Source organism: Xyrauchen texanus, chromosome 20 (genome assembly GCF_025860055.1).
Source record: "Xyrauchen texanus isolate HMW12.3.18 chromosome 20, RBS_HiC_50CHRs, whole genome shotgun sequence".
Taxonomy (NCBI): domain Eukaryota; kingdom Metazoa; phylum Chordata; class Actinopteri; order Cypriniformes; family Catostomidae; genus Xyrauchen; species Xyrauchen texanus.
In genome coordinates, this window is record NC_068295.1 from 3,637,246 (window position 1) to 3,663,596 (window position 26,351).

General features: G+C 38.0%; 1 long non-coding RNA gene across 1 annotated transcript in view; it reads left to right on the forward strand.

Moving 5' to 3' along the window:
• LOC127660445 (uncharacterized) overlaps positions 1–26,351 on the forward strand; it is a 216,124-nt gene that overhangs the window by 123,988 nt on the left and 65,785 nt on the right. The gene's annotated exons all lie outside the window — the stretch shown is intronic.

A 26,351-nucleotide genomic window follows, 5' to 3' on the forward strand; every position in this document is an offset into this window, starting at 1 on the left:
TACTTTAATAAGTCTGATATGAACACAGATGAGAAGCAGGAACACCTGAAGCTCCTTTTTTCTTTATTTTCTCCCAATTTGGAATGTCCAATTCCCAATTTGCTCCAAGTCCTCATGGTGGCGTAGAGACTCACCTCAATCCGGGTGGTGGAGGATGAACAGGACTCGAACCTAGGTCTCCGGTGTGGGAAGTGGGTGCTCTAACAAGGAGGCTAAAGGCTACAGCCTCAAGTGTTAGTCGCTAGTGCACCTGTTGAGGTCAGGAGAGTGAGATCTACACACTCCACAGCTATCTACCAGCTGGCTCCCGTTACACTCACCCCCCTAAACCTCACTCCCATCTGGGTCACGGCACCAATGTGACGCTCTTGTTCTACCCGCTCCATACGGGACTCGAACCTAGGTCTCCGGCGTGGGAGGCGGGTGCTCTAACAAGGAGGCTAAAGGCTACCGCCTCTAGTGTCAGTCGCTAGTGCACCTCTTGAGGTCAGGAGAGTGAGGTTTACACACTGCACAGCTACCTACCAGCAGACTCCCGTTACATATGCATATGCATGTCTTGTCTCTCGTATGGATTGAAAACATCTCCCTTACCACACACACACACAAACACACACACCACAGCAAAATCAAAGAGATGTTTAATTTGAGCAAGAGAGTGAAGTGACTGAGCGCTAATCTGTCCATTAATTGGAGATCTGAGGGTTGGGTGACTCGGCAGAAAGAGGGTAATTAGGCATCAGCACCTGGGGCTGCGGACGAGGCTCTTTCAACCCTTTGTTGATGTATGGAGCTTTGGCTAATCGTTAATGTGTTTGCTTATTTGCTTTTCAGTTGATATTTAAAGGCTGTTTTCATCACAAACGGCATGATCATGTCTGTAGCACAAACGTATGGGACAAGGTATGTTTCAAAGCTTGATACTTCGGTTTAGGGGGTTTGTTTAAATCCCTAATCCTAATTATGAGCAATAGTTGCATCACTTCTTTCACAGGAGACAATTAAAAGGTGTTAGAGCTTCAGCCATGCTCTATAGCTTCGGTCTCTACTTCAGTCATCTATAGAGTCCGTTGAATCATGTTTGTGGTCCTCTGAGTCTGAGGCAGCTTTTTTTTTTTATAGTTTGATACATGCTGAGGACTGAGACTCCCTGTAAATACACCAGATATTTATGCTACCAGAAACATCTAATTAGAGCTGCAATGTTTGTGCATTTTGTTGTCTGACAGCCGACATAATGAGCACATAGTATAGTGACAGTACAACAAAACGACTCGCTGAACAATCATTAAAATACTGTTTGTTGTCAGATTTTGCATTGTTGTGTTATACGGTATATTATTCTCCACTGTATTGTAACTATTAAAATATTTTCTCCTTACTTGACTTCCTTAGGAATGTAAACACTGTGACTCTTTGATGCTTTTAAAACATTGCACTGGTTAGTTGAGCATTTGGACTAGCTTGATTTTAGCAGCATTGGCTTAACCAATGGTATGAGTATGGGGCGGGACTATCTAGTTGTCCCACTGATGACAGATGAAGGGAGTGTTTTGGAAACCTATTTGAAAACAGCATTTTTGCAAATCCATTTGGTGACGCTTGTGGCGCAGACATTCACAACCCAGTTGTCTTCCGTAATGTGAAGTATTTTAAAGAGAAACGGTATATTCAGCAAGAAGGGCAGCTATTTAATGTAGGGTGAGACTTTAGAGGAGGCTTTTTGAACGGGTTGTGGGGCTATTCCAATTGCTACGTGTTTTTTTCCTTTTCCAAATCTATCGTTAATTGCAATTATTGTGTTAAAGAAGTATTTCAGCTTCAATACAAGCTCAGTCGACAGCATTTGTGGCACAATTTGGGCCGGCTGTGGCTCAGGCGGTAGAGCGGGTTGGCTTCTAATCACAGGGTTGGCAGTTTGATTTCTGGCCCACATGACTCCACATGCCAAAGTGTCCTTGGGCAAGACGCTGAATCTCAAGTTGCTCCCAATGGCAGGCTAGCGCCTTGCATGGCAGCTCTGCCGTCATTGGTGTATGAATGTGTGAATGAGTCACAGTGTAAAGCGCGTTGAATACCGCTAAGGTTAAAAAGATGCTGACCATAATGTTGATTCCCACAATAATATTTTTGTCTTGTCTGTTCTTTTCTTAGTTATTTGTCACCGATGTTATGGCATCATGGCAAGCAAGTTGTAGAATTAGGTAGAACTTTACAGAAGAAGGTTAGAAAGCGGTTTTAACGTTTACGGAGTGGCCCCATTCACTTCCATTGTAAGTGACTCTCTTTGAAGAAAATGAATATCTGTTGTAATCAACGTTATGCCACAGATGCTGGCGATTGAGCTTAAGGTGTTTTGGACCTGGAATATTACTTTAACTGGCATTAAATATATATATATATATATATTATATTTAGAGTAACTTGCGCTGATAAATTGTGCACAACAAGGCCAGAAACATTCAGATATTAAGGTGACAGTAAATAAGGGTCCATTTCGAATCTATGCTTACTTAAAGCTAAATCAATGTTTCCCTTAGTATAGCAGGGTCTTTTGCTTTAGCAAAACAAAATGAATGATATGCATCTCACATTCTGCACTTTATACCCACTAAATATGATTCTCATCTGAGATGCATGTTTGTGCAGCGCAACTGATGTCTGGTTTTCATGCGGGTGATGTGAGACATTGCCATCCGCCAAAATAAAGGTTTTTCAAATACATCACTCTTGCTAAATTGATTTTACAGCAGTAACAGTAACTGTGGTTTTTGCCAAAAATGTTGCAGTTTCATATTAAATATGCTTATGTGGAATCTATTAGACTTTTGTTTTAGATAAATATCTGCAGGCAAACAAGGCCAGTTTATTCCCTAATGTAAAACACAATTCAAACAGAACAAATATTAGACAGGAGGAAAACTTTGTCAATAATTTGTCGATAACTCTTGGAGGTCAAGACTTTAAATCTCTTTATATACTTGCCCTTATATTCCCAGTGCAATGACATATAGGTAAGACCATTTTAAAAGTCTTGGGGGTTTTCCCGTGCCCTGTTATCTAGGCCAGCAGACATAAACATTGTCATCATGTGTAGATCAGTGTTGTAAACGTAAAATATAAAAAGTACAAATATTTTCAGCCTTCTACAGTGTTATATATCTCGATAGTTTTATTTGCTCTGAAATGGCTTTAGCCAGTGTGTTTTTCTATCAGAGGAACCATCATTTCAACCAAACAGCTTTCATCATTTTAATGCATGAAGTCAAATATAGTCAAAATCTTGCTGGAAATAATCAAGGCATTTTTTCCACACTGTTTTGAACTAAATGAACACAAGAATGAATGTTATAATATTCTTTTATTTTCATTAATATGCACGCAAAATTAGTGTAATGACGTGCTCTTTAGCAAACGTAATGGCCAAATTAAAATCATGCCGATAGTCAAAATGTTGCTTAATTTTATATTGTCAGAAAAATCCTCTTGAATACTTTATGCAATGCTTGCCCTGCGTATTACAGGATTAAGTGCGCTATGGGAATGAAATTGTATTTTCTAATTAAATAAATTACTTAATTAATTGCAAATGTGTCAGTGATGGGACACAATTAAACCTTTTTTTTTTTCTTTTTTTCCCTTCATTTCTGAGTTCAAAATCATTTAGATATTTTTTTGTTTTGGTCTTCTTGGGCTTAAAGTAAAAAATGTCATGTGGTGTAACTGTCCAGACACAGTATATATATATATATATATAAAGGCTGAAATTCTTGAAAAAGGAAATATATCTTTTATTAGAGTTTCTTAAAAAATAAGCAGTGAAACTATTTTGTTTTAAAAGATTATTCCTATTTAAAAAAAAAAACGTTTGTCAACCAAATCAAAGTCATGTGGTGTAACCAACATGTAGGTAACCATTGTTAATGTGACAATAAAACATTGGATCCCCCAGCCTGTTTTTTAAAAATATATTTGATCATTTTTATGAAAAGGCTCATTGTTTTCAGGTCATATGGAATAACCCTGAAAAAAACATCTTGATATTCTGGAAAAATCACAATATTTAAAAATAAAAACACAAAAAGTACTTTGAAAAATATGTTTTGAATGGTTGCACCACATGACATTAAATAATTCTACTTTTTAATATTTTATAGAAAATTTTAATTTAATGTGTTTGAAATGTACCAAGTATAATTTCCAGAATTTGCTGCAAGAGATTTACTTTCATATGCAAGCGAAATGGACATTATACTTAAATATGCGCAAATGAATCAGAATTGAATCTAATCGGAAATCTTTATAGATACCTCGCCCTTAAGCGTCTGTAATTTAGTAATCAACCACGTTGAAACACCTGCTGATATTCTCTAAAGACTGACAACAGAATTTTGTCAGTGTGTTATCAGCTGTGAGCTCGTTTTCCATTGATTGAATAAGTAATTGCACCTTTAGATCAATGCAATCCTTTTAACCAGTTAGTGAAACCATGGTGGGAAAGATCGGTTGCATTCCTGCACTCATGTCTTAACTCAAAATGTCAATACTCGTAATTGTAATCTAGAATGTTCCAGCTGTGACAACTCCATGCCTCATTGTGACCTCACAGTGTGTGTTTCAGACTGCCAATCAAAATGAATCAGCAATTTCCTCTATTGGAACTTAATAATGGTTTAGAAGACATAATAAAAACAAAAAGCATCTGCCTTGTAAATCACAGCTAGTATTGACTGCAAAGTCAAGCGAACTCTCTTGTGCTGCAATTAAGACAAATGCAGTTCTCTTAGAAGAGAGTGAATTATATTGAATGTGCACTTTAAACTATATACACTTCAATTGATTAATCCCAGGCATATATTTGTGGATTATCACTGCGCTTCCCTTGGTGATAATCCTAATGCTGGTGAAGCTATTGTAGTATTGACAGAATGAAAGAAATGCCCATCTATCCATCGTTATGACTGGCATTCTAAAGTGTTTTACAACATCTATAGTTAATATAGTGTAATGCTTCTAAAATTATTGTGACCAAATTTACCTGCCTGTTACATGTTTTATATTGTTTATAAATGGTCTGCACTTATATAGCCCTTTTTTCTAACATCAGTGGTTTGCAAAGTGCTTTACACTGCGTCTCATTCACCCATTCACACACCAATGATGGCAGAGATGCCATGTAAGGTGCTAGCCTGCCACTGGGAGCAACTTAGTGTTCAGTGTCTTGCCCAAGGACACTTCAGCATGTGGAGTCACGTGGGACGGGAATTGAACCGCCATCCCTGCGATTAATGGACAACCCGCTCTACCACCTGAGCCACAGCCACACATAAGTGGTTATAGTTTAGGGGTGGGGTGGGGTGGGGTTAGGGTATCTGAAATATTCATACGATAGTATAATGTAACTATTGTGTTTTGAAGTATTACAAAACATCCTGCTGTTAAACACACATGATAAATCCAAGCCTATGACGAAATCCTCTGAACTGAGGTGAGAATTAAATGACAAAGACGTTTTCATGACGCAGGCAAAAATTTGCTATGGTGACTTAATGAGACTGCCCTGGTGAAGTCCTGGTCACACTACACTTCGCGCTCCATTCATTCCCATTTAAACACATCCAAACACGGGAGACCGGAAACACAAGCTTGTGTGAAGAAATATCGTGTTTCGTTGTGGATAAAAGTTCAGGTTTAGGAACTCTAACCTGTGTATCCAGATGATGAAATGTATATTATTTGTTTTTTTTAGAGAGTATTGTTTTTACTAAAACCAGAAGCCTTCCCTCATTACATCATGTCCTGGTCCATTGCGCAGTCTGAAATTTTTTTTTTTATGTTCAGAGTCTAGTGTGACCGCCTCGTGAAAGTGAATATGTTCAAGCCTAAAGACGTTTTATTATCGTTAAACTAAAAATAAATGAAAACTAACATACTAAACATACTAAAATACAATAAAATGACCTCAAATCAATATATGTTTTTGTTTCTGATACATGGTATATTAAAAAAATGTGAAACCTTTAGAATCCAACTGCATTGAACATGAAAATGCCCATAGATAAGACGGAGAAATTTAATGATGTTTACATTTATGCATTTGGCAGATGCTTTTATCCAAAGCGACTTACAGTGCAATTATTACAGGGACAATCCCCCCCGGAGCAACCTGGAGTTAAGTGCCTTACTCAAGGACACAATGGTGGTGGCTGTGGGGCTTGAACCCATGACATTCTGATTAACAGCCCTGTGCTTTAGCCACTACGCCTAAGCTTAAGCTTTAGCACTCACAAACTGAAACCAGAAAACACTGACAAACTAAAACTGACAATCAAAGAGTGAAAAGAAATGAAACTAATCTTCAAAACTATTATAAGTCTTACCTCCCGCTAGGCACTCATTAGCATACATACACCTTGGTGTACCCAAAAATTGCATGACACTCAAAATAATTGATCTTTGGTTGAATCTGATTCAATTGTGGACAGTGGTTCCACATGATTAAAATGAGTTTTCTTAACTAAATATTACTATGTAATCTCAACACAAACATTTTGCGTGGAAAGAACCTAGCTGAATTGGGTCAACCAATAAAAATGAGATGTGTCGCTCTAACTCAAATACATCTATTTTTATTTCTTTATGTACTAACTAGTAAAAGGAATTGTTAGCATGCTAAAAACATGTTGGTTGAAACATGGAAGCACTGCAGAGTGTAGATTAGTAACTATGCATTGGATGGCACAGCATTAGCTCCATGAATCAGGCAATTCAATTAATGTGCAAGACTTACCTGTCCTCATCGTTAGCTCAAGCTCCACTCTTCACCATAATGGTAACCCCCAAAATTCCAAAATAACAGAAACTATTCTAAATCTCAACATGACAAAACATGAAACAATAACAAGTATCCCACTTTAATTTAATCTTGCACAAAAACACACAAAATAACACTTAATTTGAACATTTACTCTTCCTATTGAATCCTATATGCAAAGCATTCTGGAAAAAATGTTATCCCTTGCTCAGTTTCATAAACTCTTGTACAAAATGTTTTGATGTAGTCCCAACTCAAATGGATTAAGTAAACTTCCATTTGGGGGCCTGGGTAGCTCAGTAAGTAAAGCCGCTGACTACCACCCCAGGAGTTGTGAGTTCAAATCCAGGGCATGCTGAGTGACTCCAGCCAGGACTCCTAAGCAACCAAATTGGCCCAGTTGCTAGGGAGGGAAGAGTCACATGGGGTACCTCCTCGTGGTCGCTATCATGTTGTTCTCGCTCCCGGTGGGGCACGTGGTGGGTTGTGCGTGGATGCTGCGGAGATTAGCGTGAAGCCTCCACATGCACTATGTCTCCGTGGTAACGCACGTGATAAGATGCGTGGGTTGATGTCTCAGATACGGAGGCAACTGAGATTCGTCCTCCGCCACCTGGATTGAGGCGTCACTACACCACCACAAGGACTTATAGTGCATTGGGAATTGGCCATTCCAAATTGGGGAGAAACAGTGCACTTAACTTATAATTGTGAATGTTTTATCTCTTTGCAGTGTAAAATGTAATGATGAGTTATGAGACTGTTGCTCAGTAAGTGGTACTCGATATTTTTGGTTAAATCTGCACACTGTAGTTCTGTTCCAAAACTTTGTCCTACTGTCTGCAGCTGCGTTTAAAGTCTTCATGTTGGGAGTGCATCTATGATGCCTTAATTTGGTGTCAACTATAACTAGGTTTTGGAACTGAGCTTCTGTGTGTGTGTGTGTATGTGTGTGTGTGTGTGTGTATGTGTGTGTGTGTTTGTGTGTGTGTGTGTTTGTGGGAGTGTTTGTGAATATGTGCAATTACAACCTTTCTCTGCACCCTTTTGGGGGAGCTTTTCTTCCTTTATCAGTTTTCATTAATGAAACCTCTGCTGTGAGGAAGGATTTCAAAGGTTTAATGCTTCGATCCTCCATTTTGGCTTTCTCCATTCGGCCTGTTCAGGAGTTAGCTACAAACATTTAAACCAATACCCTTCTTGCATAATGCACTTTTGGACAATTAATTGATTTGTGCATGCTTTTAACAATTGCATTGGTCTCAGAGCTGGTACTGAGGTTTTACGATCTCAAATCAAGTATCCTTTGATCAAACATTTATAAATGAGAAATACACAGAAGAATAGTTAGTCAGTTTTCATTTTAGTTCTCACCCCCTTGGTATTAGAAATTGCCACTGTAGCCCAGAAATTCCACACTTGTTTGTTTATTTGTTTAGCAGGTTTCAAGAGGCCAATGTCTAATGGAAATGTATTTGTTGTCTGTTTCCTAGGCACAGTGGCTGTAAAAGTGCTGATCTAATTTATGGGTCACTAAAATTATTCGGAAGAACCATTCAGAGGCACAGTACAATGTTTCATTTGTAATAGCTTTGATCAGGACAATTTCTGTTAACTCACCAAGTTTTAAAGGGGTCAAATAATGGGACATAAAAGAGTCCAAAAGAGATTAACCATGAAAATATAGTCAAAACCAACTGGGCTGGTTGTGATGTCATCACATCAACATTCCGCTGTCAATATGTACTGTCTATATTTATTTATTTGACCATTTTATACCAGACCAGCTTCCAAGATGGTCCAAATCACTGTGACTGACTAGTTCATTATCAACATACGCAGTTAGATTGCTGACGTAATCTAACTAAAGTGATTCAAATCTGCTTCCACCCCGACACAGAGAGAGACTGCATTATATTCACAGTTCCCACATACCTTTGATGAGGCACGGTTTTGGATACTACTGGAACACTGTTGGTTCAACTGCATGTTCTTGTGCATGGGTGCCTCTTTTACAGCATTACACAAGCACGATATATCGTGTTTTATACTGTTTTTAAATCAGCATTTTGCATTCGAGATTGTGTGACTCTAAGAGGTAAGGGTTAAAGTTATTTCATCATCCTCAATAATAGTATACAAAGCAATGTTTGTTCATTATTCTACTTTGTCTAATGCTGCTGACTTTATGACTGATCTTTGATATCTTGTCTTATTGTGAATTAAGTAAAATTGCCATCTTGAAAGAAGAATATCACGAAACACACATAGGTTTTAAAACACTTATTTTACTTGATAAGCTTGTTCACATTGTGCAAATAATCAGTTTAGCTTGCTAACATTGTGGACACAGTATATGGTCATTCTACGACTATCATATAAGTCATATCATGCAAGTTATAACTACTTCCATAAACATCTGGACTTGTTGAGAATGGAAAACATCTCCTTATGGTTCAACACGCAAACAAACAACATATAGTAGCAGTGACAACTATCCAGCGCACCTCATCCACTTTCATTAATTTCTAGCTTGTTTTATTCATGTTCCGGGGCGTTTGTAGATCAGTGGTTATGGAACGATCAGACGTCTGCATATGTTCACGTTTCTTTGTGCAAAGGGCAAAATGGCATGTTTACTCATTTAAATGAATATCAGATGCTAAAACTACGTTGATTTAATAGTCCTTATCAGGAATTTACTTTAAAGTCTGTTGTTGTTTATGCTTGAGAACTTGCTATTGGCTGTTGTCACTGCTTAATTAATGAGGTACATCTGTGCAGGTATTGGGGACTGTTTGCGGGTGTTATTAATTAACATTTAAAAGTTATTGGGGATTATAGTCAGAGCCGGCCCAAGGCATAAGCGAACTAAGCGGCTGCTTAGGGCCCCGGTGGCCACCAGGGGGCCCCCAAGAGCACATCATTTTTTTTGTTTTTGTTTGTTGTGATTATACTGTCAATGGACAATGGTAATTATACAAAAATGCAATATTAAATACAATATTATGTTAACGGGCTGCAGGATGCAAGCACATTCAGACAGCAAAACAGCAATGTCACAAAAAATGACATATCCTCTGGTGCAAAGAAAAGGAAAAAGAAGAAAACAGAGGAAGAGAAAAAACAGCACAATAAAGGTATGTTAAGTAGCTAGGCTAAATTACGAGCTAACATTAGCTGGCTAGTTAGTTAACATAGCCTATGTAGCATATCTTCTTTTTTAGGAAAGTTTGATTAATCATCCGTAAATAGCCTTGACATCTTAATATATTATTAGTACAACATATTACTTTGCAAGTTTTAGATTCAAGTTTTTGTCTTCTGTGTAAAAATAACTTTCCTGGGTATATATTTTTGTAATAAAAATAAGCTTCGGTTCCATAAACTTTGTACTGATAACTGACAACTTAACATTATTTACATTAGTCTACCATTTTGGGGTCTTTGCTATTATATTCCAGTATCATTATACCTCAATTAGCTAGTTATAGATTAAGAGTTGTTGTTTTAGGAGTACAGATGACTTGCTGCTGTGTATAATCATTTGTGTTGAGAAAATAACATATTTTGTCAAATATTCTGTCAAATATGTACTCTTATGAAACTTCCAGTATATGAGCACTGTTGAAATATTTTGGACTTGGGGCACAACCAACGCCACCTGCCCCAAGTTCCAGTGCTACAGCTGATGATGATTTTTCAACAATCCCAGATCAATATATTTATATGGATAAACCATGCCTTTGTTTTTGACAGACGGTTCCATTACCTTCTAATGTGACATCTAACATGGCTAGCTTTTATTATTATTTTCATCTTTCATCAGGTCCATCCTCTGCATGCGAGGAGCACTTCCCAGCATCCACTGATGTGGTCATCTATCCTGTCTGACTCAGAAAGGACTGATCTGGTAAGCAGAGGGCCACTGCCTATAAAGGAAAACTTCACATTCCCTGAAAAACCTGATGGCCGAAGCTTCCACTACACCTACATAAAGTTAATTATTGGGGAAAAAATTTAATTGGAGCTGCTCACTTATTCAAAACGAAATTATACTGTCTACAGCTTCTGCTGCAAATTGTTCTCGAGGAAGTACACAAAACTGGTAACAGAGGATCAACAGGATTGGGTAAATATAGGTGTGCTACTGTTACATTTAAAACCGTAGAAGGGTAAAATCATGCCAGGCAGACATTGGTATGTTGTAAGCAACACAGCTACAACTAATACAATTGATAAGGTGTGTGTTAGATTTATAGCTTAGGGCCCCATAAAGGCTTGGGCCGGCCCTGGTTATAGTTATATTATACGCTGCCAAAAAGGTCATTCTGAACTAATGAATGGCCAGCCCCTTACCCGTCTGTTTACATGTTAAAAAGTAATATTATATATATTTAAAAATTAGCCGACTATATTTTATGAATATATATATATATATATACCAACATTGTGACAAATGTTTATCTTCATATCCTTTGGGAGAGAAGAAAGAGACTCAAAATGATATTGCTGACATACAGTAAGAGTGAAGAGCTAAACATAGTGTGGATAGCATTACTTGAATCAAGACTTTGATGAGAAATGTTTGAGTTTATATCAAAATCTCTGAATTTTAATTGCAGATTTTGGGATCGTGGTAAATCTGAGGACAGTTTAAGATATTGTTGAGAGCTCTTCTGAAACTCTATGGAGGATCAGTGGGGTAATTTCCTCATAGACTTGAACAAAAGTCTCCATTTTGTCTCCATTTAATCTCATTGCTGCCTAGGAGAAACAACTGATAGTAATCACATTTGTTATTTTTCTTTCATATGGACGTTTGTCAAAATATCTCCAAACCATGAGAGTATTTTAATTGAATTTACAATTTAAACTCCTGAGACCCTGCGTCCACATGCGTGGACATTATTTTGGCTTCGCTATAGGCTATGGATAATTTTGCTTCATTTAAACCGACTGATCTCAGTTCAGGAGTGACTCTAGGCTGTCATTAAAGGGTTAAACTTATGACATGCCGAGTCATGTGACAAAACAATATGGCGCCGATCACAGCTGAGTTTGTCTTTGGGAGAAACGGCAACAAAACTACATCTGGTAAGAAACCTCATTAAGTGTTTACATTAAAACCTCCAAGTCAAAAAAAGTCTGTATTTTTATCCAATATGCCATTTTAAAAATGTAATCGATTGATCATGAAACGGCACGCTGTTAAACACAATGACTACGTACATGGACTGCAGGCTCATTTTCCTTAAAATATCCTATATTCACTGTACATTATCACAATGAGTATCAATGGATGCATCCAAAAGCAAAATGCTGCTTTCAGAGGCTTTATATGGAGTTAGGATGAAAATAAGGTGCATTTCAAACTGTCCTGAGACCAGTGCAGATGGACAGTACAGTGGAGGTTAAGTCATTCCCTAAATAGGGAGCAAGGGAGCATCCTATAGCTTATCTATGCAGCCAAGTGCATTAAATCTAAACTTCCTATCAAAAGTTCAGTTTCAGGCTGCAGATGATGTTTGGACCACTCAAGGTGTTTGGCAGACATGGGACAATGATAATCAGTACAAAGATTAAAAAATGTTCATGCAAAATTGTATTTTTACATGGTTGTCAGTGATTGGATGATGCTGGCCATTACTTTGAATCATGCAAATTTTTTAAGTAATGCCTGTAACGTCTCAAAAACTTGAACAACCAGCACTCCTGGAAACATTATACATCATTTGATAAAAATATAAATATATATATATATATATATATATATATATATATATATATATATATATATATATATATATATATATATATATATATATATAAATGTGCATGTTTTTTAGGGGCTACTAGTCACAAATCAAAAAGGGGAATGGAAAATGCACACAGCAGTCATGCTCAGGTCTCAGGAGGATAAGGGCTAAATCGCTAATGACTGCACAGCAAATGTTATTTTAAGACTTGATATAGTATGTTATGATTGCACAGTTGTGACACATTAGTGTTGTAGCTGCTTACAAGATCAGTTTAATAGTTAAGGGAGTTATAAAAACATGTATAATAATGTCACTGCTATTAGAACTCCTATTAACACCATACAATTGTTAACAGGGGATTGTTTGCTATATACGACACTTTCTAACCCATCCAATGTTGTTCATGTAATAGTTTGAGGATTAACTAGTTTACTTTTTAAACTGATAAATGTTGCAGCATCCATGCTGAACTCACTGTACACAAATTTGACAGTAATATATCAGTCCATGCACAAAATATTAAAGGGAAGGCCATGAAATGAATATATCGGTCTCTACAGGGCCATAGGCAGGGTCACTGTTGTCCCTAGTGCCATCCTATCATGACACCAATGATACAGTTAAAATGCATTTTTATCCAGTGAGAGTGCCATTTATAAGACATTACTGTGGAACGATGGTTCACTAAAGGCCACGGTTATATTCCCCAAAGCTTTCTTCTACCCATGGTGCTCTTGTGTTCTCCTTAAAGTACAATACTTAAAAATGCTTTTATGGTTGAAATTGTACGCTGTTCAGCAGTACATTTTGTGCAATGAGGCAGTGCACTTGTAAACCACAGAAAAGCTCATTATGTGGATGAAGGGAGTTATGATACAGTACATTGATTGTCCATAATTAGATCACGAACATGTCCTGGTCATATTGCACCCCAAAATCAAAAGAAAGGAAAATAAATGATGGTTTGCCTAAAGAAAATGAAGCCTGTTTTTAAGATGTTTTGCACTATTACAGTATTTTCATGACATGATTATACACATTTCCACCCCAAATTCTCATTACAGTAAAAAGTACACAAATATGGGCTCTAAGTCCTTGTGGTGGCGTAGTGACTCGCCTCAATTCGGGTTGCGGAGGACGAATTTTAGTTGCCTCCGCATCTGAGACCATCAATCTGCGCAACTTATCATGTGGCTTGTCGAGCATGTTACCATGGAGACATAGCGCATGTGGAGGCCCCACACACAACTCACAAAGCACCCCACCGAGAACGAGAACCACATTATAGCGACCACGAGGAGGTTACCTCATGTGACTCTACCCTCCCTAGCAACCAGCCAATTTGGTTGCTTAGGAGACCTGGCTGGAGTCCTGGATTCAAACTCATGACTCCTGGGGTGGTAGTCAGCGTCAATACTCGCTGAGCTACCCAGTGCCCCTCGATCGGTTAATTTTTAAGCGTTTATGACCTTACCCCGATAAACAGTTGGACCTTACACATTGACATCAGAAAATGTGCTTTTTTTTTATTATCTTTTGATTTTGGGGTGAAATGTGGCCTGGATATTTCTTGATGAGATTCACTCATGTGCAATTGTATCTGAAGATGTCCAGCCGAATATATATAAATATATATAAAATGTAAAATGCCTTAATTTAAAGGTTTAGTAGTCACTGTGGGAAAAAAAGCTATTTTGACTGTTAGTGTTCAGTAATGCCTCTTGTGTCACCAGCAGTGGGGGAGAGGGCCATTGGCATGCCGCAGGCCAGCATGCCAGATGCCAACCTTAGCCGGATATTATGGAATACATTTTTCCACAGTGTCCCAATGGACTTCAACTGACCAGCAGTGCTTACGACCTTCCAGGGACAAGGATCAAATCTCCCCCAGCACCATCCTGCTGAAGAAACAGCTTAAACTAGCCTGGCCTGTTTGCTTGTTTTAGAGGGTGCTTGTCAGCTGGTAAGGCTGACCGCACAATATTGTTTGTTGAGTTATACATTTAATCTAGAAGCACCTTTGAGCCATATGGCTCACCATAATCACAGTGCTTCATTTACCACCTGTCACTAAGCTGAACTTGTTATATCAAGTGATCACCACTAGAACACTGACCTTCTTTACAGATCTCCAAGAGAAGGTGTTGCTCAATACAGAACATGTATATTTATGTGTGTTTTTATGCATTTTTAACAAATTGTGGTGGGGGCCGAACAGTCCTTTGGTGGTAGTCCTGCTGTGTTGCACCCTCCCTGTACCAATATTATCTATAGTAAAGAAAAATCACAGATTTCTTTAATAATCTTTTGCTCAAGTCTCCCGAGAAACAGACAGGAATATCATGTGCCTCACAAGACATAGCAGTATCTGAGCAATCCAAATGTTCTACATACCTACCTTACATATATACAGTACCTACTTACTTTCTTACCTAGTACCTACTTCACAAACTTGCCTACCTATTTACCTTCTTACCTACCTACATTACTAACTTACCAACTTGCCTATCTACTAACTCGCTTATTTATCTACTTACCTCCTTCCTTACCCATGTACAGTACCTACCTACTTATCTACCTACCTGCTTATCTACTTACTTGCCTATCTATCAACTTACCTACCTACCTACTTACTAACTTACCTATAAAGCAACTTAACTTACTTACCTCCTTCCTTAACTACATACAGTACCTACCTACCTATTTGCTTATTTACTTACTTACCTACTAACCTATCTATCAACGTACCTACCTACCTACTTAATTTACTAACTTACCTATCAAGCAACTTAACTTACTTACCTCATTCCTTACCCATGTACAGTACCTACCTACTTGCTTATCAACTTACCTACCTACCTACTTAACTTACTAACTTTCCTATCAAGCATCTTAACTTACCACCTTCCTTACCTACATACAGTACCTACCTGTATGTACTTACTTACCTACTAACCTACTTACTTACCTACCTATCTATCAACTTACCTACTTTCCTTCCTACCTACTTAACTTACTAACTTACCTATCAAGCTACTTAACTTACTTACCTCCTTCCTTACCCATGTACAGTACCTACCTACTTGCTTATCAACTTACCTACCTACCTACTTACTTAACTTACTAACCTACTACCTTCATCACAGCCTACCTACTTAACTTACTTTACCTCCTTCCTTAACTACATACAGTACCTACCTACCTATTTGCTTATTTACTTACTTACCTACTAACCTATCTATCAACGTACCTACCTACCTACTTAATTTACTAACTTACCTATCAAGCAACTTAACTTACTTACCTCATTCCTTACCCATGTACAGTACCTACCTACTTGCTTATCAGCTTACCTACCTACCTACTTAACTTACTAACTTTCCTATCAAGCATCTTAACTTACCACCTTCCTTACCTACATACAGTACCTACCTGCTTATGTACTTACTTACCTACTAACCTACTTACTTACCTACCTATCTATCAACTTACCTACTTTCCTTCCTACCTACTTAACTTACTAACTTACCTATCAAGCTACTTAACTTACTTACCTCCTTCCTTACCCATGTACAGTACCTACCTACTTGCTTATCAACTTACCTACCTACCTACTTAACTTACTAACTTACCTATCAAGCTACTTAACTTACTTACCTCCTTCCTTACCCATGTACAGTACCTACCTACTTATCTACCTACCTGCTTATCTACTTACTTGCCTATCTATCAACTTACCTACCTACCTACTTACTAACTTACCTATAAAGCAACTTAACTTACTTACCTCCTTCCTTACCTACATACAGTACCTACCTACCTATTTGCTTATTTACTTACTTACCTACTAACCTATCTATCAACGTACCTACCTACTTAATTTACTAACTTACCTATCAAGCAACTTAACTTACTTACCTCATTCCTTACCTGCATACAGCACTTACCTACCTGCTTATGTACTAACTTACCTACTAACCAACCTATTTACTTACCTATCTATCAACTTACCTACCTTCCTATCTACCTACTTAACTTACCTATCAATCTACTTAACTTACTTACCTCCTTCCTTACCTACCTACATACAGTACCTACCTGCTTATGTACTTACATACCTACTAACCTCCCTACTGTATGTAGGTAAGGAAGGAGGTAAGTTAAGTAGCTTGATGGGTAAGTTAAGTTGGTAGGTAGGAGGGTAGGTAGGTAAGTTGATAGATAGATAAGTAAGTAAGTAAATAAGCAAATAGGTAGGTAGGTACTGTACATGGGTAAGGAAGGAGGTAAGTAAGTTAAGTAGATTGATAGGTAAATTAGTAAATTAAGTAGGTAGGTAGGTAAGTTGATAGATAGATAAGTAAGTAAGTAAATAAGCAAATAGGTAGGTAAGTTGACAGATAGGTTATTAGGTAAGTTAGTACATAAGCAGGTAGGTAGGTAGGTAGGTACTGCATGTAGGTAAGGAATGAGATAAGTAAGTTAAGTTGCTTGATAGGTAAGTTAGTAAGCTAATAGGTGGGTAGGTAGGTAAGTAAGTAGGTTAATAGGTAAATAAGTAAATTAGCTTACTAACTTACCTATCAAGCAACTTAACTTACTTACCTCATTCCTTACCTACATACAGTACCTACCTACCTACCTGCTTATGTACTAACTTACCTACTAACCTACTTACTTACCTATCAATCAACTTACCTTCCTACCTACCTACTTAATTTACTAACTCACCTATCAAGCTATTTAACTTACCTCCTTCCTAACCTACATACCTCCTTATTTACTTAACTTACCTATTTACTTATTTACCTATTAACCTACTTACTTACCTACCTACCTACCTACCCACCTATTAGCTTACTAACTTACCTATCAAAATACCTACCTACCTATCTGCTTACTGTATCTACTTACATACCTATTTAGTTACTTACCATCCTATTCACTTACCTACCTCTCTATCAACTTACCTACACCTACCTAACTTACTAACTTACCTTTGAAGCAACTTAACTTACCTACATACTGTCACGCTGGTGGATGAAGGCAGACACAGGACGAGGATCTATCTGCAGCAAGGTTTATTAAAAATAAAAGGCAACACAAAAGAACACGAACAAAGGAAACATCCACGATGGGAAAAGGTAAACAAAACACTAAAGGCAAACAAAGGGTTAACATAACACGGAAGGCATACACGGGGATAACTGCGGTGAAAACAACGACGGAAACATAGGAAACAGGCATCTACATACAACATCTAAATAACAGTACAAAACCAAAAGACAACAGTGAACGTGACACATACTTATTTGTCCACCTAATTAACCTTACTTACTGACTTTCCTACCTGCATACCCACCTACCCATATGTTTACTTAATTATACTTACCAACCTATTTTACTTACTTACCTACCGAAATGCTTACATTTGTGTGCAGATCACATTTTCTAAATAAGGAGATCTTAGCCAAATGGAAGATTTGAGTGCATGCTGCTTAAAACCTGGTAACATGCTGCAGATACTCTTATCTAGTTCCACTGTAGACTTCAGAAAGCTCCCAGAAAGCATGTCATATCTACAGTTTACTGCATTACACTGTGTTAAATAAAACCTGAAGAGGTATTGAACTGAATCTCAGGATTCTCTTTGTTCTTCAGACCTTCTCCACATGTCCTTTCATTTTCCTCTGCTCTCCCTCTCTGCAAGCCCTTTATATTATCCCTAAAAATCGAGACATAATGGATAAAATAAATGCATATATTCAGACACATACTGTATACGATGATATCCAACATTATGATGACTGTGGCGCAAAAGCATAAAATCTTTAATCTTCACATGATCACACCATGACTTTATACTCATGCATAATCCATCATAGAGGCTCTGCTTTCATTTATATGCACATATACAGCAGTATTATATAAGCCTGTATTTTGCTGACACTGGATGTAAGATTTCACTCTTAGTCAGTTTTGTCTCTCTTCTCTTTCTAGTGCTGAAACGTCTATTTTTGCTACAGATGTACAGTATGCTGTGGTCATCTAAGGTGACTGAAGGGTGCATTTTTGTAATCTTTTATCAAAATGTAACAACTTGTCTGGCTCTTAAACACTTAAACACAACCAACTGTTTGTTTCATGGAGATGAAACTTTTTACAGTCCAATTTTAAGAGGATAAAATGAAGTTCCACCCTATTTTGCCAAATTCTGAGGCAGCATCACACACTTTCTTATATGGAAAAGACAGTCTCTTAATGCCGAGAGACTATTTATAAATAATACTTTTACATCATTCAATACTGAAAAGTAGTAAAGAGTTTGTTCACCCATGAACGAAAATGTTGTATTCATTTAATCACCCTCATTTTGTTCCAACCTTTATGACTTTATTTCTTCTGTGGAATACAACATGAGACATAAGGCACATTGTTAGAGACTGACATGTCTAAAAACCGCACGTCCATCTACATTGGCAAACAATAGGAAAAGAGTGCTGACGGACACACATGGTCTGCACTTATATAGCACTTTTTTTTTTTTACCTTAGAGGTTACCAAAGCGCTTCACACTGATTCCAATCACCCATTCACACACACATTCACACTCATACACCATTGCAGTGTCTTGCCCAAGGACACTTCCAGGCAATTGCTCTTTCTGTTTTACCAAGCCAATCTGAGTTAATCTGCATATTGTGTAATAATATGTGCAACCAACATGCTAAAACTTCAATAATCACCACAAGAATAGACCTAAAAATAAGGTACAATTTCACAGTGTTGCATAAGAAAATGTATAAACGCATCATCCAGTTCTTTATTTGATTTAGCAGATTTTAAGGTTATTTTGCCCATGAGAAAGATACATTAAACCTCTTGTTGATTTGTTTAATCGGCCACATTTAGACAGAGCAATGATATTTCTCGTTAGCTTTACAGTTGCATTGTACAAACTATACATTATGTAACTACACAAAGGTGTTATTATGCTTTATCGCACATGTTTCATGACACAAATAAACAGGTGTTGCTCATATGCCATGTTTTCACTAATAAATTCACAAAAAATAAATTTAAAATAAATTTAAAACTCAATAAAGCATTAACCTTGAAAACCTCATCTGTTTGGGTTAACATTTAAGTTGTTTTCATCGCCATAAAGTGGACATTTCACCTGCCGCAACATATGTAAGGAGCCGTGTTAAAATGTAGCAAGAGTCTCATAATATTCATGAGATCAGGCTCAGAAATATTGTTTGCCTTGGTAAACTTTCACCAAAATGTCATTTATGTCTGCTTTTGTAACCAGTATCCTTTTTGTTGCACACTGTAGTGTTTCAAACACTGATATATGATATAAAACTGACGTCATCACAGTGAAGCCACTGCACCACCACATTGCTGTGCCCAAACGTTCCAATGCCCCTATTCATTTAACCCTTGTGCGTCAATAAAGAAAAGCTACTCAGAGGTCATTAGAGGACAAAAATATCCGCCTCAAAAAACTGCCTTAAAAATATTACATATTAATATTATTTTCCACTTACACTGACTGATTTTTTAACCAACATCAGTCCTGATCATAACTACCAAATATTCATTCAGTTCTCAGGATATTAACCTTTTAAATGCCAGTTGTTTACATAATACCACTGTTGTTTTTCACACACACACACACACACACACACACACACACACACACACACACACACACACACACACACACACACACACACACACACACACACACACATGTTGTGTTTCCATGTTTTATGGGGACTTTCCATAGACATAATGGTTTTTATACTGTACAAACTTTATATTCTATCCCCTAAACCTAACCCTACCCCTAAACCTAACCCTCACAGAAAACTTTCTGCATTTTTACATTTTCAAAAAACATAATTTAGTATGATTTATAAGCTGTTTTCCTCATGGGGACCGACAAAATGTCCCCACAAGGTCAAAAATTTCGGGTTTTACTATCCTTATGGGGACATTTGGTCCCCACAAAGTGATAAATACACACACACACACACACACACACACACACACACACACACACACACACACACACACACACACACACACTATCCTCATGGGGACATCTCTACTCGGACTCTCTCTTTCTCTCTCTCTCTCTCTACACACACACACACACACACACACACACTCTCTCTCTCACACACACACACACACACACACACACACACACACACACACACACACACACACATTTCTCGAAACACATACAAAACACACTCTGACGTCCATACCAACATATTCACACAGTTTTAGCTGCATCATTCATTCAATTGGCCTGCAGTGCTCTATAATACAGCAAACAGAAAATAGGGAAAAAGCTTGTATTTGCTCCATAGGCTAAACATGAGAACAATTGCACCATCTGGTGCATAATATAAAGAATTTAAATTTTGAAGCCAGGGCTCCAGAGTCAAACATAATATCATAGAATTCATTATTTATGCTTTGATGGCACTGGGATCAAATATTGCAGTTTTAATGGGTTTCAATGGGGACATTTTTGTCCTGAAGTTCCTGAGTGTAACTACACAGTGTATTATAGATGTATTATAGGAACTGAGGTTGAAATAGCAAATTTCCCCAAAAATAAACACATTTGGCAAAATGTATGCTGTTGGCATTAACACAGCCAATATTGTGTTAATTCTGTCCATTCACACACACACACTCATACACCATTGCAGTGTCTTGCCCAAGGACACTTCGGCATGTGGAGTCGTGTGGGCCAGGAATCAAACCGCCAACCCTGCGATTGGCAGCCAACCCGCTCTACCACCTGAGCCACAGCCACCCCTGTGCCCAATGCACAAAAATGCATTTGGTGTGAACGGCCCCCTTTGTCATCATTTACTTTCACTGTATAGAACAAATAAAGTGCAACGAAAATGAATAGTGACTGAGGCTAACATTATGCCTAATATCTCCTTTTGTGCTCTACTGTAACTAAGTAAGTCATACAAAAATGGACAGAGAAAAAGACAGAAATGTCGAGAAGGTTGCACAAGGGTTAATAGGAAATCACCTCATTTCAGTGAGTAAACATTAGTTATTCAATCCTGGATTTCACATCTGAAATCTGCATGTACATCCCTACAATGCAAACGTCCTACACATGTAATTATTTATTTATTTAAAGTCCCGGTTTATTCCTGTTTCTTGAAAGCCCGAGCGAGTTATGTATATCTGAATCAAACCATATCCAAAGCAAAGCTGGTTAAAGTTAAACTGATATGGTAGGTATATATGACAAAAAACACGTATTTATAGCATGTATCCATGTATGACTACAGATCCTGGGCATTTAAGGCAATTTAGAAATCAGTCTGACATTTTTAAAGTCCCTTTTGGGGGTATTACAGCTTTTTCTACTTGCACTACAACTTATGGACAGTTTTGCTGCATCCTTTTTGTTGATGCTGCACTGATAGACTGAACATCAGGGCAAGTTACTGTTCCGACATCACAATCTGCGTATTTCTTCACCCTCGTAATGAATATTATCCATAACGAGCAAATTAAACATTAAACATAATTCTCACTAGAGGGAGAAATGCAACTGTCCTATCCGCAGGTAGGAGACGGAGAAATGGGGGTCAGTCGTTAGCTGCTTTATGAGAGTTTGGGCATACCAAGATGGCGGCTCGAATGTTTCCGGTGGCTTCACTGTTGCGTCAGTGATCCAGTTCTATATATAAATCAGTGGTTTCAACCAACAGGTGCAGGTGGTGTTTCAGGATGGGAGGAGTCTTCCACAACAGCTACAAACTCTGATTGGAAAATTAAGAGTGGGCGTTTCATACAAATTACCAATGGCTAAAACTATGTCCCACCCCACATTTTTCACATTAAATATCCCATTTCAATAGGAAATATTGCACATTACAGTGGCTTGTAAAATGTCTTGCAAATATTTCAGTTGTACTTGAAGGCACTCAAGACTTTCCAATTAAATCAAAATAATTTTTATTGTGATCGACCCAGCTGAGTTCCTTATTCTGAGATTATGTTTGGACTGGCCATGTTAGTCACCTGAAGGCCGTTCATTATTTTAAACGTCTTCAGTTGTAGTTGACTTCAGTTGTAGAGGCGGTAATTCAATGCAGAAGAACATAACATAATCGCTCATTTACCATGAACTCTTGAAGTCTAAGAACGAAGTCCAAGTCACCAAACTGATCCATTTTTTGTCACCAGAAACTATGCCAGAGCTGAATCACTGTGAAACAAGATATCAGCTCTGATATACCAAATTGGTGTGAATCCCACCATTTTCCAGACAAGCTCATCCTGAGCTATAAGAGCTGTGATCCACATAAGATGAATCAGACCGCTCTATATCTCTCCAAAATGAATGTCATCATGCTTTTGTCCCCTACTTATCTGTTATTGATAGTAAGATGGTCAAAGGTCGGTTTAATTGGATCCTCTGAGAGCATCTTTCTCACTGTGAAATTGAGGACCCACGAACAGGAAAGAATCGACAATGGATTTCTGCCAAATCTTGAAATTAGATTACAGTGTGTTACTTGTCGTGATTCGTGAGATAATGAGTTGGCTTCCTCATTCGTGGATAATTTCGAGGGTGTTTACAGTTGAAAATGAAAGCTTTCTTTGCCATTTCACTACATTATCATATATAAAGAAATATCAAATGAGCAAGTATGCTATAATGAATACCCGCAGAATTGTGTTTTGCATGTGGGATATATGGGTCTATAATCAAGATGTTAATACTAAATAACTGACATTGCAGACACAATACGGCTTGTTACAATGTTTATGTTTGATACACCAAAGGAAATGGATCCAAAAGTAGCCAACCATAGATCAAGCATTGGAATATTTTGTAATACACATACAGTCAAACGTTATAAGAAATATCAGCACATTTGAAATGCTGCTTGTCCAATTCAATTAGTGGACTGGGACCGGTTGAACCAACTATACAGTACGTAAGTTACAACTTGGCCACTAAGTCACGATTCACATACTACTAAATATTTGAGCGTTGCACCATTAAACTTAGGTAGAACGTAATCCAACGTATAAACGAAATATTTGCGTAAGACTCCTACCAGGAGTAACGGTTGGAATTAATAGGCAGGCTGATTTAATGACATCAATGAGCACGTGTTTTGCACAACAGACTTCAATCCTTTTGACATTAAGTATATGATAATGTTTATTTATTTATTTATTTATTGGATCCCCTTTTCTCCCAATTAGGAATGCCCAATTCCCACTACTTACTAGGTCCTCGTGGTGGCACGGTTACTCACCTCAATCCGGGTGGCGGAGGACAAGTCTCAGTTGCCTCCGCTTCCGAGACTGTCAATCCGTGCATCTCACCACGTGGCTTGCTTTGCATGGCACCGCGGAGACTCACAGCATGTGGAGGCTCATGCTACTCTCCATGATCCACGCACAACTTACCACACGCCCTATTGAGAGTGAGAACCCCTAATCACGACCACGAGGAGGTTACCCCATGTGAATCTACCCTCCCTAGCAACCGGGCCAATTTGGATGCTTAGGAGACCTGACTGGAGTCACTCAGCACACCCTGGTTTTGAAGTTGCGACTCCTGGGGTGGTAGCCAGCGTCAATTCTCGCTGAGCTTCACAGGCCCAGTATACGATAATGTTGATATTTACACTTGTTTACATTTACAAGAGAGAAAATTATGTAAAAAAACATTCTTCTTAGCAGCTGCTATTGTAGTTAGTTTGCTCAGTTGGATAAAGGTGTGTGTGTGCTGATGAAAATGACAAGCAAATTAACTGTTTCTCCATTATACAGCTGAATGACGCAGGATCAAAGGAAATCCCCAATGTCTACCGCTCCTTGGGTCTAACTCCACTCCCTCACACGCTGTCAGGCCCCTGAGATGCACCGCCAGTTAATCTCTTGAGTAATTATAGAGAGCAACTTTTCAGGGCGAATCTTGACAAGTTAGTGATAGATTCAGTAATTTGCTTTCTTCCTGTGCTGCCTAAGCATCAACAGTAGAGTCGAAGGAGAGACAGAGTGATTTTGTCATTAGCTATATCCCTGATGTTTTATGAGCTTTCTCAGTTTATTCCCAACCATTTTGAAATATATATGCATGACAATGTGATGGCTTGTAGGCAGCATCCAAAAACGAACTCCTGTCATGTGCCAAATGCAAGTAAAAATGAGCTTTGGTGTGTAAATTAAGAGTATAAGTCGACATGGAATCAGAATCAACCCTATTTTCTTTCTTCTTATTTCTCTTTCTCTCTGATGCACTTTATTAAAAGAACAAACATCTTTGTAATTCTTCATCAAAATGTAATAACTTGCTCCGCCTCTCAAATGACTGTCCAGTTTGGCTGATGTCAACCCCCATGGCCACCTGACGCAATTCTGGTATGTAACTAGATATAGACCGATATATCGGTTTTACTGATTAATCGGTGCCGATAGTTGCTTTTTGGACCTATTTTTTAACAGAAAAAATCCACGCCAATAGCTTTTTTTATTCCTCATCAATAAACCTCATCTGGTGATATATATATATAGAGAGAGAGTTTTGTATATATATACAAAACTCTTCATCTGGTGAATACATTGGCTATAAATAGATTAATTTGGTGTATGTACTTGCATATAGAGCATTGTAACGTAGCCAAGTCTCTGCCATTACAAAATAAGAGTCCCCGTGTATTTCAGGCTTGTTTATAGTTAAAAGTCTCACTCAATGCAACACATTTTTCTGGTTATTATTGAAATTTTGGTTGTACAATAAACTGCTTTTGGAAATGTATTTATTTTGGCTCTTGTATCCTCGGTATCTATTCTCTTTATAGTGAGGAAAGACTAAGAATTTTTTTTTTATCATTCTAGAAATATATATATATTTTTTTATTAATCAGCTATCTTCCTTTTCCCCCCGCCTTATCAGTATCGGCAAAATCCACTATCGGTCGACCTTTAAATGTAACACCCTCTTTTCGTGAAACCATGTCCAACCCTGGGCGGCTGTGGCTCGGGGGGTAGTGCGAGTTGGCCACCAATTGGAGGGTTGGTGGTTCGATTCCGGCCCACATGACTCCACATGCCGAAGTACCCTTGGGCAAGACACTGAACCCCAAGTTGCTCCCAATGGCAGGCTAGCGCCTTACATAGCATCTCTGCCATCATTGATGTGTGTGTGTGTGTGTGTGTGTGTGTGTGTGTGTGTGTGTGTGTGTGTGTGTGTGTGTGTGTGTGTGTGTGTGTGTGTGTGTGTGTGTGTGTGAATGGGTGAATGGGACACAATAGGAATGTAAACACTTTAAGATTAAAGTTGCTATGTAAGTGCAGACAATTTAAAACAAGTCCAACCATCTATTTTTTTCCATGTTGAATATCCAGTTTCGTCACATTATGAAAGTCTAATGACTTGTGAATGACGTTTCAGTTTTTTCAGGAATTGCAATAAAACACCTGGTTTAATTTGCAACATAATGCATTTGAGGAATAAAATTAGGATGGGTCTCGATGTTTTTTTTTCTGTGAGGTGCTGGTTGAACATCAGCAAACAGCCGCCACGTAGCCATGTCATTTAAAGACACAAATGGAGCACTTTAGCAGAATATATGACTGTTCTTTTCCATACAATGAAAGTGAATGGGGATGGATGCTGGAAAATTGCAGCATGAACATTCTGCCTAAAGTGACCTTTTGAAGCGTGAAGCATTTACTTGTTTCCATTGATCATA